Source organism: Suricata suricatta, chromosome 2, assembly GCF_006229205.1.
Source record: "Suricata suricatta isolate VVHF042 chromosome 2, meerkat_22Aug2017_6uvM2_HiC, whole genome shotgun sequence".
In the NCBI taxonomy this organism is placed as follows: domain Eukaryota; kingdom Metazoa; phylum Chordata; class Mammalia; order Carnivora; family Herpestidae; genus Suricata; species Suricata suricatta.
The window spans coordinates 22,170,685-22,184,406 of NC_043701.1; the positions used below are offsets into that span (position 1 = coordinate 22,170,685).

Here is a 13,722-nt window from a genome sequence, read left to right on the forward strand (position 1 = left end):
TCCATCCCACGTCACTCCTCTTTCTCAAACTCTCCAAACCCCATGTTCAAAAGTCTCCCAAAGCCTATTAAAAAAACTGCTCCCATTGGACATGGCGTTCAAGACGTCTCAGGCTCTGCCCTGGCCTAGCTCTGCAGGCTCCTGTTCTCCCTGAGACACAGGTACCCCGCGCTCGGGTGCCACCCGGGCTGCGCTTACCTCCTGACACGGCGGCACGCTCCTTCCTCTAGGCCTTTGCTCAAGTTGTTCACTGTTGGGAAGTCCCTCATCCCCTTCTACTTCCCCTTTAAAACCCGGCTCGCGGTCCCTCCTCTTGGAGGCTGGCCCCATCCCAGTCCTGGCTGATACTGAGTGGCCTCCTCTGCATGCTCGGGGAGCACCACGCCAGTAGAGCATATTCTGGCGTGGCCGGTCAGTGTGCGTGGGGAGACCTCGCTGTTTGACAGGGGGCTACTTCAAGGCCAGGGCTGGCTCTGGTTCATGTTCTGTTTCCCGCAGGGTGAGGCATCAGATGTGCCAGAAGGGCAACAGGCCAAGGGAGTCTATTACTGCCTCAGCAGTGTGCAGCTGGGCCCTCCGCCCTTGGCCTCTAGGACTCCAGGCCTGGCTTGCGTAGGTGTGAAGCCCATACACTCCTTCCATTGCTCCAGCATAGTCACGATCATCATCGCTTTCATCCTCTCTCCTGGTCACAACAGGCAAAACTAATGAAGTAAGCCAAAGTGCGCACTGGCCAAGCGGGGACTCCTGTGTCATCCTGCAAAGCAACAAGCTGGCAAATCGCAACTGAAACTAGAAGCAAGGATCAGTCTTATTTCTTTAACTCTTGCTTCTGAGCTTGAGTCAGTTCCAAAAGCTGCAAACTTGGGGTCATTTTGAGCAAGGAGACCTCCTCACTGCGAACGACCATGCTGGGATCAGAAGGCGGGCAGCGAGGGGTAGAGACTTAACTAATTGTCAGAGTTAAATCTCTGATTTATGATATGTCTTTGTTTCCTACGACGTGGATCCACATCCAACAGTGTTGTTAAAAGACTTGGTATCGTGGGAGATTGGCTCCAGAATAAAACGGAGAAAGGTGCAAACGCAAAAGTAGATACTGGCTGCCACTGTTATATAATCTTTTGAACACAAACGGATCTCGTTGCCATCTTTCACAATTCTTCACTGGCCCGAGGGACATAAGGCCCAAATCTCTTTGCAGGATTTAAACCCTTCATGTCAGCTCCCGTTGTTCCATTTGGCCGAGTGACCATGAGCTACTTGACCAAGCCTCATCCACCGCGACTTCTACCCTGGCCTTGTTCCTTGAACAGGCTCCTATCCTCCCTTCCAAAGCAGCCGAGGTCTCTCCTCCTTGGCCTTCGCCTCTTTCCCGAGGCCCTGAGCTCTCTGTACAGGCCCCGTGGAGGCAGCGCTCCAATTCATCGGCACTGTTCAGGTCTTCAAGAAGACGGTCAACTCCGTAAGGGACTCGGAGTCCTCAGTGACCAGCGGAGGCTCAACGAATGTTTTCTGCACTCGAAGAGGAAACTGGCCTTTGAAGGTTGCACAGGTGTCCCTCCTGGAGAGAGGGTGACTGGAATGGCCCCGTCATAGAGCAATTAGGCGCTTTTGGAGCTGGGAGCTCCCAGTCAACAGAACAGTAATGTAAAAACGACTATATTCAGGACTCATCCAAAGAGGGACTCTAAAGATTTCACCTTCTGTACTGCACCTCACAATCAGGGAAGGAATACATCTGGCCTCTGCAACTGGTGAAATGCCCCCCTCTACATCGCTGTCTCAGATATGTGGCAACAGCAGCCACATATCTGAAAAGCTTTGCAGGGGCGCCTGGGTGGCTCAGTCGGTTAAGTCTCTGACTTCGGCTCAGGTCAGATCTCACGGTCGTGGGTTCGAGCCCCGTGTCAGGCTCTGTGCTGACAGCCAGCTCAGAGCCTGGAGCCTGCTTCCAGTTCTGTGTCTCCTTCTCTCTCTGCCCCTCCCCCTCTCGTGCTCTCTCTCTCTCTCTCTCTCTCTCTCTCTCTCTCAAAAATAAATAAAACATTAAAAAAAATTAAAAAAAAAAGCTTTGCAGAGGGGCAGGATCCCACATGCGGGGCCATTTCATAACCCCAAAGGCCTCGAAACCCCAATTCCGTTATTTTCTACATGTGGTTTCAGACTACCTCCACCTTAAATCAGTGCATTACCATCCTACTGTGGGGATTTTAGAATTTCAGAATCTCTCTCTCTCTCTCTCTCACACGCACACACAGCCATTTTGGCATGGGATTAGATTAAACCGTCTCAGCGGCCCTGACCCTTTCTGTCCACGGAAGGGGAAGGGGGAGGGGACTGGCGGCTTGCAGGCCATCGCGAGCTAAGTCGGCCGGCTGCCCTTGGAGGAGAGATGATTAAATGCTGAGGCACAGTAATCAGGCTGGGATTGTCCCTGCATCTGCTCCGCCTGGCCCTGATTAGCCCTAATCTAGAAGGTGTATGTCAATCTCAGTTTATATTCTGGGTCATTTCGTTTGATGAAGTAACAGGAAGCCCTTCACATTCTACTTTCAGAGTTTGAAGTTCTCCCTCTTCTTTGTCCGAGAGACCCTGTACAATCCTAGCAGTAAGCCTCTGGGCATCTGTGTGGCACTTTTCAAAGCCCTCTTACATCCAGTGTGGATCATCTGATTTCTGCTAAGACCCTAGAGACGCGGGCAGGGCAGGTGTGCCTCCCTCACAAGATGACAGGCAAGTTCCTTTGGCGGAACCACCAGCTTATCCTAAAGGCACATACTGAAGATTTGGCCCCTCAGTCTCAAGTACCCCAATACTTCAAAGCCATAAGAAACCTCAGCATTCATTTGGTTTAGAAAATCCCTTTCTTTTTCTTTAAGCTCAAAAGGAAGCAGATAAAAAGTTTGTTAAAAGAATAAAAGTAAACACAGCAGAGTGATTTCACCCCAAGATGACGGAGTCTGGCAAAGGCAGGCATCCAGGCTGTTGATCTGGGAGTCCTTCCGTGGGCCCAGCTGCCCTTGCGACTGAGCAACGTGCCAGCAGGGGCCTGGGAGGCAGAGGCTTCCCGGCTAGTTTACAGAACTGGCCAAACTGGGAAGAGGCCAAAGGAGTCTCAGGAGCTATAGTCCCGGCACAAGGATTTCCTTGTCAAACAGCAGCCAGATTAAAATCTCTGGAGGAGCTGCTGGCTCCAGGACCACATTTCCCTGCAAAAGACAATGAGACCTGACCCTGCTCACCTCCCTCCTGCCTGGGAATCGCGCACTTGAGCCCATGTGGTCCCTCCCAGTCTTGCCCAACTGCACCCCTCGGTTGCCTAGGCCAAAACTGTAGCTGCTTCCGACTTCACATACGATCTATCAGCAAATCCTGTCCACTGGCCCTTCAAATATAAACCCGGACTGCAGCCGCTTCCCTGGACAAACTCCTCTCCTCTCTTACTAGGACTACGTTTTATCTTCCTTCATAATCGCCCTGCTCCAGCTGTTGCTCCAATGTAGCCAGAAGGACCTGCTAAAACTTTCACATGACACGATGGGTATCAGGACAGGCTCCGGAAATTCAGATCCCTGGGTGAGGATGGCTCTGACACGACTCACACACTTTCCACCCGACACCCTTCAAAGTCAGGTGACCTTCTGTGGGGAGGGCATGCAGGAATCCTGACCTCCAGGGTGGCCCGCTTCCACTCAGAGGGCTCCAAGGAGACCCCCGCACGGATTTCATCCTTCGAGGGGCTTGCTCCTCTCATCAGGGCCATTATTTCTCACCAGGTGATCACCTATCTCTTAAGTTTCCCCTTTTCAGGAGAATCTCTATCTTAACAGAGACTTCCTTTTGAAAAATAGGTAATGCACTGAGGGCATAGTAAAAAAGGTACAAAAAGGGCACAGAGATGAAAAAAGTCAATCTCCTTCCCAGAGGTAACTACTATGGTCAGTTTCGTGGCTGGTCCATAGTCTGCCCAAGACTGTGCATTTGGAAATGTGTACATTGCATATTTTCCCCATTTGAACAATGCGTATATTCACTCTTCTGCACCTTGCTTTTCTTTTTTAAATTTTAAAAAATATTTTTAATTTTTTAAAATGTTTTTTTATTTATTTTTGAGAGATAGAGAGAGACAGTGCAAGCAGGGGAGGGTCAGAGAGAAAGGGAGACACAGAATCTGAAGCAGGCTCCAGGTTCTGAGCTAGCTGTCAGCACAGAGCCCAACGTGGGGCTTGAACCCATGAACCACGAGATCATGACCTGAGCCGAAGCTGGACGCTTAACTGACTGAGCCACCCAGGTGCCCCTGCACCTTGCTTTTTTGATCTTTACTTACAACACAGACTGAATGGCTGCAGAGTATTCCATTTGTATTTGCTTAATTTTTGTTTCATGTCAGATGGTAATGTTCCAATGTCATAACAAGGTTTGAGGGGGGCACGTGTCACACAACAGTGTGAACACCGATCATCGTGCTCAAGTACTACGAAATAATCTGGAGGTGGCTTCCATTTGATTAACTGGTGCTTTGAGGACTCACATCGTGGCTTTCCAATCTTTTCCTATTATGCTTAATGTACTGCAATTTCTCATATATGTAAGGATAAATATCAGAGTACCACTGCTTACGAAGATATTTATACTTCAAAATTCCATAGGTGCAGGGGCGTCTGGGTGGCTCAGTCGGTTAAGCGTCCGACTTCGGCTCACATCATGATCTCACGGCTCATGAGTTTGGGCCCCGCATTGGGCTCTGTGCTGGCAGCTCAGAGTCTGGGGCCTGCTTTGGATTCTGTCTTCCTCTCTCTCTGTCCCTTCCCAGCTCGTGCTCTCTCTCATATTAAACATTTAAAAAAATCTTTTTTTTAATTTCATAGGTGCAGTAAAGGGGTGGGTGACTCTTAACTGTTCTGCTCAGCCCACTTCCTTTCAAGACTCAAAATAATCTACCTCTCATAGTGGGATTTAAGATTAAGGCATGACAAGTGATAGGGGAATATACTTTTGGACAAACATTTGTCTTTGAGCCTCTCAAATCATGTTACATGGGTGGCAGCTAATGCTACCTACTTGTAAGTCTGGTCTAGTCTTGTCACAGAACTGACCATTTGCTCACGTTAAGGGGCTTGGCCTTGTTTTCTGCAAAACAGGAGGCCATGGGGTTTGTAGTATCTGTCTCTGATTGGGGAACGAGGGGACGCTTGCTGGTAGACCATGGGCGCCAACGAGAGTGATTTTAAAGGTTAGGGTCATAGCCTTGCACACTCTGTGAATTTATCATTCATGAGCTGATCTACTCTATTCCGGAACCCCCCCCCCCCCCCGCCCCGAGGTAATGCATTCCATCGCTCACCTACTATATAATGGAACACACACAGGTGTATGTGGGTATGCGCACATACGCAATTTATTTACTTAGGGGAATTCATTTACTCTCCTCAACATTAACTCTTTTGGTATTCTGTGATTTGAGGAATATGTCTACATATTGCAGTTAGCTAAATCGTCTTGAAATGCTGTTTGGCCATGGCTATCACAACCTCCCATGAGTTTTGATGGCTGTCTACTAAGGGAAAAATAACATCCAAAGAGCTATTAGATTGAAAGATTACATCAGCCTTTTCCACAAATACTCTACATTCTCTCTTCATTACAATCATACCTGTCCCCTTAGGGTACCCTAACCGTAACATATATTTGCCCTGGCAGATCCCTCTGCCTAGAATTGTCCCATCAACGTACGTCCCGTTCTTCTAACAATTTCCAAATCTTTCATGGAGTTACCACAGAGAGAACGGCCCATCGGGTTCTTCCCTTCCTGTTATTTTAGTCCTTCCACCACCTGGCACCGGCTCTGTGCTAACCTGTTAGTTACTGTTGTTCTCTGTATAATCCGCTTGCTTACACTGTTTGTGGCACAGTGTCTTTAATGTACTGGGCAGCTTCAACACAGTAGACGCTTACTAATTAAATATGACTATAGATCCCGTTCTTCTTGATTTCCAGAAACTTGTTTACATTCCTATTAGCCTTGGCCTCCACAGACTAAGGACCTCGAAGCCTTTCACTCTGTTCCCAGGGCAGCAGGATTTTCAAAAGGCTCTTAAGGTAGCATAGCCACATGCTGTACGGTAGTTCCCGTGCATTCTGTGTGACAGCCAAATAGGCTGTTTTATTTCCTTTAAAGGTTTGCCGATCGGAAGGAATACGTGTGACCCTGGGTCTGCCATCGAGCGGCTTGTGAACCTTGCTCTCTTCAAATGTAAAATGGCAGTTACTAATCTCACAGGGCTGTTGAGGACTAGATGTGCCGACACCGGTGAAGTCTGGCACAGTGCCTGGCACACACTCGGTGTACACTGACTGTCGGCTACTCTTCGAGGATGACTTTAAATGAGAGGTTGGATGCACTCTGGTGGGGTCACAGATGTTAGACTAAAGCTCTCAGGAAACAGAAAGGAAAGCAGAGACAGCGCAGATCTCCTTTCAGCAGTGATTTGCTCCTGCCAGGAAGCACATCATTTGCCAAAGGCCTTCAAAGATGTAAAGATTAGAGATAAAAGCCATGAAATCAGGGCAGATGGGCTGGCGGGCAGCTTCCTTTCTGAAATGCAGCGATGGTCAGAACCGGCCCTGGAATTGCACCCTGACATCCAGGACATAGCCACCGACTCAGTGCATGGGCAAATAAATAATCTAGGCTAAATTACTGAGCAACAGCAAGAATGTTAAATATATATGGTCAGGGGCAGCATGCTATGATGTCATCACTGATAAATGTGTAAACCCCTCCAGGTAATAACAACATGGGCTCCAGCCTAGCAGAGCACAGTTACAGGCCTGGCCACGGTCACCTGGAACCAGACTGCCCTCCCCCCACCCTACCCAGGCCCGCGACAAGATAGAGCAGGACAGACGGCCTGGGGAAGAATGGGCCTTTCATTTGCCCTCACAGTCTGGGAAACCTTTGGGAATTGTTGTTTGCTGTAACTGAATCTTTCAGCCCAAAGGCCTTCCAAGTTGGTCATGGAAATATCTTTCCTTGGGAGAAAAATATTGACGGTTGTGAGAGAAAAACAGAAAGCTAAACAAATGCATATCTCAAATAAACACATGTGGTGGAAGAGAAAGGATTCTTAAAACCCAAAGGAAAAATTTACATTCTAACGCTTTCTGTAGCTTATGGATGTGAAAGCTAGCTATAGGTACCGGAAAATGCTCGCTTAAATGGGGATTCAGAAGATGGTGACTGGAAAAGATAGGAATAAATAAGAAATAAAATCATAAATTATATTCCCTAAGTAATACTCTGCAGTTTTTAAAGAGCCATAGAGAGTGACCTTCAGGTGTTTCTAGGGGCAACAGGAAGGAGGGAGGTCCTTTAAAGTCTTATTTGCGGGCTTGAGAAAGAATTTACACCAGTGACCGAAGTCTAAGACCAGCCACTATTATATGAAGAAAAACAGGCATGGTATGTACTGGTATAGCGATGGGAGACATGAAAGGAAATCAGGAAGCAGAGCTAGGCCAGGAGGCGGGCGGCAGGTAAAGAAGCCGGGAATGACAAACAAGGACCAGAAAGAAAGATGACAGTCTCAGGGCAAGAAAAGGAAGGTCACGGAAAGAATGTCAATAGCAAATGAAAAGGAGATCCAGGTAGCCCTCCAGACACTGAGACAAGGAGGAAACAGAAAAAGTATCTCTCTCCCAATCGTTCTGTTTGTTATATTAGCTGCTTCTGGGACATTTAATCTTCCTTTTCCGTGTTTTCTAAGTCCGTGGCTTTTGGGTGCATTTGAGGGATTTATGGATTAAAATATGTATTACACTTGGCGTACTGAGTAGTCTCGTGACGGTTACGGCAGCCTCGCCGGGCCTTGGAGTAACAGGCACTTTCCACATACAAGGTTTTCTCCCCTCTTGCTAGACAGCATGACCCCTCTCTTGGAAAAACCACTTTCTGCGTATCTTTCATAGCAGAGACTCTGTCCTTCGCCTAATTGTTCAGGCCACCAGGAAACTCCTCTTGCCCTCCTCCAATAAGCCAAATGTTAAAAAGAAATCCATTTTGACTTTGTTATTAAGAGGCATGATGTTATAATTTCTGTTAGACACTACCCATGTCCAGGAACATTCATGAAGTCAGGGTTTTGTGCTTAAGAACAAGCTGACTTCAACGCCTGTTGGTCTGACCAACAGGGCTTTACACTGAAAGCGGCAGGAGAGAAAAGTGTTTGACTAAAGTCTGTGAGACACATATGTGCTTATTAGGAGGACATCTGATCCGACTGTACAGAGAAGGGAAAGAGATGCTGAGTAAGACCCAGGAGAAATCACTGGGAAGATGGGGTACACTCAAGGTCCCCAAAGTCTATATATCAGTGGAAGGGTAGAAGCAATATAGAAAGTGTTGATATACATTTCTTCAAGATTTTAAGTAATCTCTACACCCACCTTGGGGCTCAAACTCACAACCCCGAGATCAAGAGTCTCATGCTCCACTGACTGAGCCAGCCAGGCGCCCCATGGCACCAGATGGTGGAAACCTTAGGGGAAAGTTACCACACTAAGACTCTGCAACAATCAGGTGTGGAAATGAATATATGAGCCAATCAGAAGTTACCTAGAGTTGGGAACGGAGATTTATTTACTTTTCTGTTATTACTTTCTATTTCTTTTATTATGGAAAATTTCAAACAGGTACAAGAAAAGAGAAGCAGCACAAGGAACCCTCCCCCTACCATATTCCAAATGTGCCCACTATCCAGCCCTTGCCTCTTTTGAAAAAAAATTTTTTTAACATTTATTCATTTTTGAGAGACAGAGCAAGATAGTACATGAGTGGGGGAAGGGCAAAGAGAGAGGGGAGACAGAATCCGAAGCAGGCTCCAGGCTCTGAGCTGTCAGCCTGATGCGGGACTCGAACCCTTTGACTGCGAGATCAGAGACCTGAGCTGAAGGCAGATGCCACCCAGGTGCCCCAGCCCTCGCCTCTTCTAACTGAACATGGATAGATTGAGGCAAAAAAGCTTCCAAAGATGTTCTGCTATTTTTCAGTCTCTCACTAAGTACAATCTGTAGAGTACCATTTAGAAAACAAACACTAGAACATTCTAAGAGCATATAAAGAGCAGAATTAAGTTGGCTTTAGGCAGTAAGACACCTGAAGACAGTACATTGGAAAGTAGAAATAAATAGTTATGGGGTTTGATAGTCAACGGAAGAAATCTATCTCAATAAACTTCACTTTGTTCAACTATCCTGTCTTTCCTATCTGGACTGTATTAAGCATAATCAAATTGATAATAGGGACAGGGTCTTTATAAAAGAATTCCAGTTTTTGTTCTCTGGCAGAAGGAATAACACTAGAGGAATCTCCATGTTGTTATCTGTGCACAAAATCATCAGAGGCTAAGACCATTTGGTGGTCAGGAGATGGGCTGGAGCACGGAGCAAATGCGGTGCCTCTGGTCCTTTACACCGTGGCTCTGCCTTCTTTCCCCAAAGATGAGCCCCCTGCAATGCTCAGTCAGCCTCTGCTTGTGACGGTCAGTTGGCCAGACAGAGTCTGACAACACAGAACTTTTAGAAAGCACCGAGCAAGATGGGCCACTGGGGTGTAGCACGGAGAAGCAGCCACAGAACCCTGTCTCCCCTGCACGGCTCGGTGCCCGGGGTACAAAGCCATCTCTGACAAGCTCCCATGGAGGGCTCTATAAATCCTTCAGTAAACATGCCAGCACGCTGAGCACTAATGGTGTGCCTGTTTGTAAAAGTAGATCTTGTAGTCGGCTCTTAGTTGAGCTGAAGGGAGGGTCAGCCATTTCTCCCATAAGCTGGAATTTATCATGTGCTTTTCTTGCAGCAGACTTACTTTCCTAATTATGTCTTCCTTAAGCTAATATGAACGCTAATTTGTGTTCCTTAAGTACCTGGCAGCTGGGTGGGGGGTGGGGGAGATGGTCCAGCCTTATGCTGGCTTGTTGAGAGAAACTGTCCAAGGATTTAAAATGTGTCACGAGTAATCTGCATGACAGATAATCTGTATGTGGCAACTGAGTGCTGACTATATATATATTTATAAAACAAGGGCTACTTCTGTCTCATTGACTGCTATGAGGATAAGGAACGTTATATTTATAGGATTTAAGCTGTTGAGAAGAAAGAGAATATCTAAATTCGAGGTAGTTTTGTTATTTCAAATAGGTTTCCTCTCAGGAGTCAAAACAACCATGCAGGGGCTTCTAGAGGGAGACAAATGAGGGAGGCAAGACTAAAGACCCTGCCCTTGGTCCCCAGAGATGCTGGAAATGGAAGGTGCCGCCAGCTCAGTGGTCCACCCCAGGGTGTTGTCCACACTCCAAGCTGTAGACAAATTGAATAATTCACATACACACTCTTGGCCCCTGAGCATTCACGTGCGCTCCTGTTAGAGGCTCTGTTTAATGAGAAAACCCTCCAGGCAAACAGCAGGGCCATGAAAGGTTTAGGAAGGGTAGATCAGAGAGTAGGTCAGCTGAAAGCAGACCTTCCTAAAATTCCAATGGGTATAATTCATTATTATTATTTTGGGGTGTGTGGGAGTGGTTGGGAAAGGACATGAGATTCTTGGAGGAAAACAATTTTTAAGGTGGAAAGATAAAGTAACATGGTTGGAAGGAGTTGTTCCAAACGCATCCAGGCAAATTCCCTTTCCCCCGTCCGAACAAGGCTGAAATAGAAACTCCAAGGCTTGCTGAAGCAGTCAAGACATTTTGAAAGGTTGAGACTAATCTCTACAACAGTGCCATCCACCAGAACCCACTGTAAAGATGGCCAAGCTCTATTTGTGGTCCGGCCAATATGGCGGCTAGAAAGCACGGGAAACGCAGTAATAGGACTGAGGAACGCCATCTTTACTTTGACTTTAATTAAAGTGTGCATAGCCACAGTGTAGCTCTAAAACCTTTCCAGAGCTTCCAGTGAGCCAACTCCACATCATAAACACACTTCAATTGTACACACACCGCAGAACATGATAAGAGGTGCCTTTGTTGAATGGAAACTCAATCTGAAACGGGATGCCCTGCATTCACCTAAAATATATTTTCCTGGCATTTCTCTTCTTTAAATCACAGGGTTTTCTCCTTTGCTGCTCTACCCCATCAAGTTCTTAATTTTAACACCTCCCACCCTCCAGGGCCCCTTGGTGAGAAACTCTATCAGCATTTGAGAATAATATAATATAGGCTCTACACGATAGTTCTACCAGCAGCATGGAAAGGCTGGGCTGGGTAAAATCAGAATTGCTGGATGCCTCTTTCGTGCGCCAATCTGATAGCAGGGTTTTTGTAGTCTCACTCAGAGCAGTGTCTCGGTTTCCATATTTAGACCCCTTCAATGATTTGCAGATCCAATTGCTAGCTTTACAATGGAAAAGATGTGTTTATCAATTTCACTTTGAAAACCCCATTTAGGCTCTGAAAATCTCTCAGTTGGGGCCTTTCTAATAATGAAGATTTGGTGTAATTATAATGTCACAGGCAATTGTGTTGACAGAGCAAAACCAATATGTCTCCTTGCTAGGCCTTTGCTCTCGGTCTGACCAACAGGAGGAGAAAAGAGGCTTTGTCAGGAGCAGATGTGCAGTGGGGGCCCCAGGAAAGCAGATCTGCTGAATGGAGCAGGTGCCGCTTAGACATTCACTTTACTGACTCCAACCACAACCTCTCTTTCATTTGATACCCTGCTCTTGGCAGGAGGATGGGGAGAGAGCATCGTACAAAAAGGAGGCATGTTTATCCTGTTCAGATTACGGCTCTGCCAGGCTGCTGCTGCTGCTGCTGGGTTCTGCACGTTGCTCTTTATTAAGCAAATGGTAGAGCTGGGAAGTGAATCCCTGTATTTACACAGGTAACGTGAGAGCCAGAGGGCCCCAGACCGTCCTGGCTGCGATGAACAGGCCAGCGGAGTCACTAACAGTGCACTGACATTCCTTCAAAGTCCTAATGGAAGCATCAATAAAAAGAGGAAAGTCCGAGGCTCCGAGGACCTTAAAGACTTCATTCTGTAGGAATTTTTCCCGCCACAATATTCTGGCTCTTGTGTGAACAGTCATCAATCACAGTTTTATATGCTCAGCTAAAACCTACTTTTTCATCCACAGATTAAATAGAAATGACTCCAATTAAAGTTGTCCAGTTACGGCTCTGGATTTAGTACGCCAAAAAAAAATTTTTCCCCCCTTTACAGAATATTACCTGCAATGACAGGCACCAAGATTCTGCTGGAATCATCTCAGACACGCGGGATGGAGAGGAGACTGATCAGCCCACCCACCGGATGGCAGGCACCTTTCCGGAGATCTCTGCCCTGAGGATCTGGTCTGAGTCCTCTGGTCAGAGTACCCCGGCTCCCCAAGCTCCCCAAGCCGAGAATACCCGACACAGTCAGACTGAGGAACAGAGGAAGGTGTGCTAACCTGGCTCGGACAGGGCTGTGGCTCGGATGAGTATTAAAAAGAGACCAAAGAGTAGCGGCCTGTCATTTCATTTGTATGGCTCTTTCTTTCTGCGGTCTTCAGGTAGCAGAGCCTAGATTAGCAATTCCTCGGGTAAAATGATGAATGCCTGAGGCTACCCTAGTTTATAATGGTACAGGGGAGATGATACATCCCCCTCTAGACTTGCAGACTCTGCAGGGAGAAAGATGAAACGTGGCACTTTCACGAGACATCACACTGGCACTTTACGAAGACAGTCCTGGTTCTTCTAAAGGTATTCATAGCTTGGCATTTTTGGAGGGGACAAAGGCACCAAGAACCCTGACAATGAGAAGCACCGTCCAGCTGTGGGGGCTAAGTCTGATGAGCGACAGGAAAGTCCTGGTGATTCTGGAGAATTCTGTTCCCCTAGCACACCTGAGGGACACAATATGCTTTCATTAGTAACAGAGGCTTTCTTTTTTTATCTTTTTTTTTAAATGTTTATTTATTTTTGAGAAAGAGGGAGACAGAGTATGAGTGAGAGGAGGGCAGAGAGAGAGGGAGACACAGAATCTGAAACAAACTCCAGGCTCTGAGCTGTAAGCACAGAGCCCAACGTGGGGCTTGAACCCACGGACTGTGAGACCATTACCTGAGCCAAAGTCAGAGGCTTACCTAACTGAGCCACCCAGGTGCCCAACAGAGGCTTTCTAAAGCTGGGATTCTCAGGGTAAGCACTACCTGCTCCCTCCAAATGGAGGCTCACTGGACCAGATCCTAAGAAAGTGTCCTGGAAGAGACTGAAGCCCCTGAAGATTAATTTCCTTCCCATTCAGTGTGTTTACTAACAACAACAACAACAACAACGGTAACAGTAGTAGTGGTAGTAGTAATAGTAGTTAAGTTACTGTATGCTTACAATGCTCCAGGCACTAAAAAGATTTGGACTAAATATTCCCGGAGCTTCTGGTTGGTTCAGTTGGTTAAGTGTCTGACTTTGGCTCAGGTCATGATCTTGCAGTTTGTGAGTTCGAGCCCCACGTCGGACTCTGTGCCTACAGCTCAGAGCCTGAAGCCTGCTTCAGATTCTGTGTCTCCCTCTCTGCACCTCCCCTCCGCTTACATTCTCTCTCTCTCTCTCTCTCTCTCAAAAAGAAATAAACATTAAAAAATTTCTCTGCTACCCCTAAAATTAGTACAGTTGACATATCTCCCTGGATGGGGCAGGGTGGGGAGTCAGAAAACTTGCCATCTCCCTGTGA

At 47.0% G+C, this 13,722-nt stretch overlaps 1 protein-coding gene and 1 non-coding gene across 7 annotated transcripts in view; both read right to left on the minus strand.

Annotated features, from left to right (window-relative positions):
• The window catches only part of NRF1 (nuclear respiratory factor 1), a 146,777-nt gene that overhangs the window by 5,175 nt on the left and 127,880 nt on the right, over nucleotides 1-13,722 (minus strand). The window lies entirely within an intron of this gene.
• Nucleotides 4,391-4,492, minus strand: LOC115286206. Its single transcript, XR_003905949.1, has one exon. It is a non-coding gene; the product is annotated as a small nucleolar RNA U13 (small nucleolar RNA).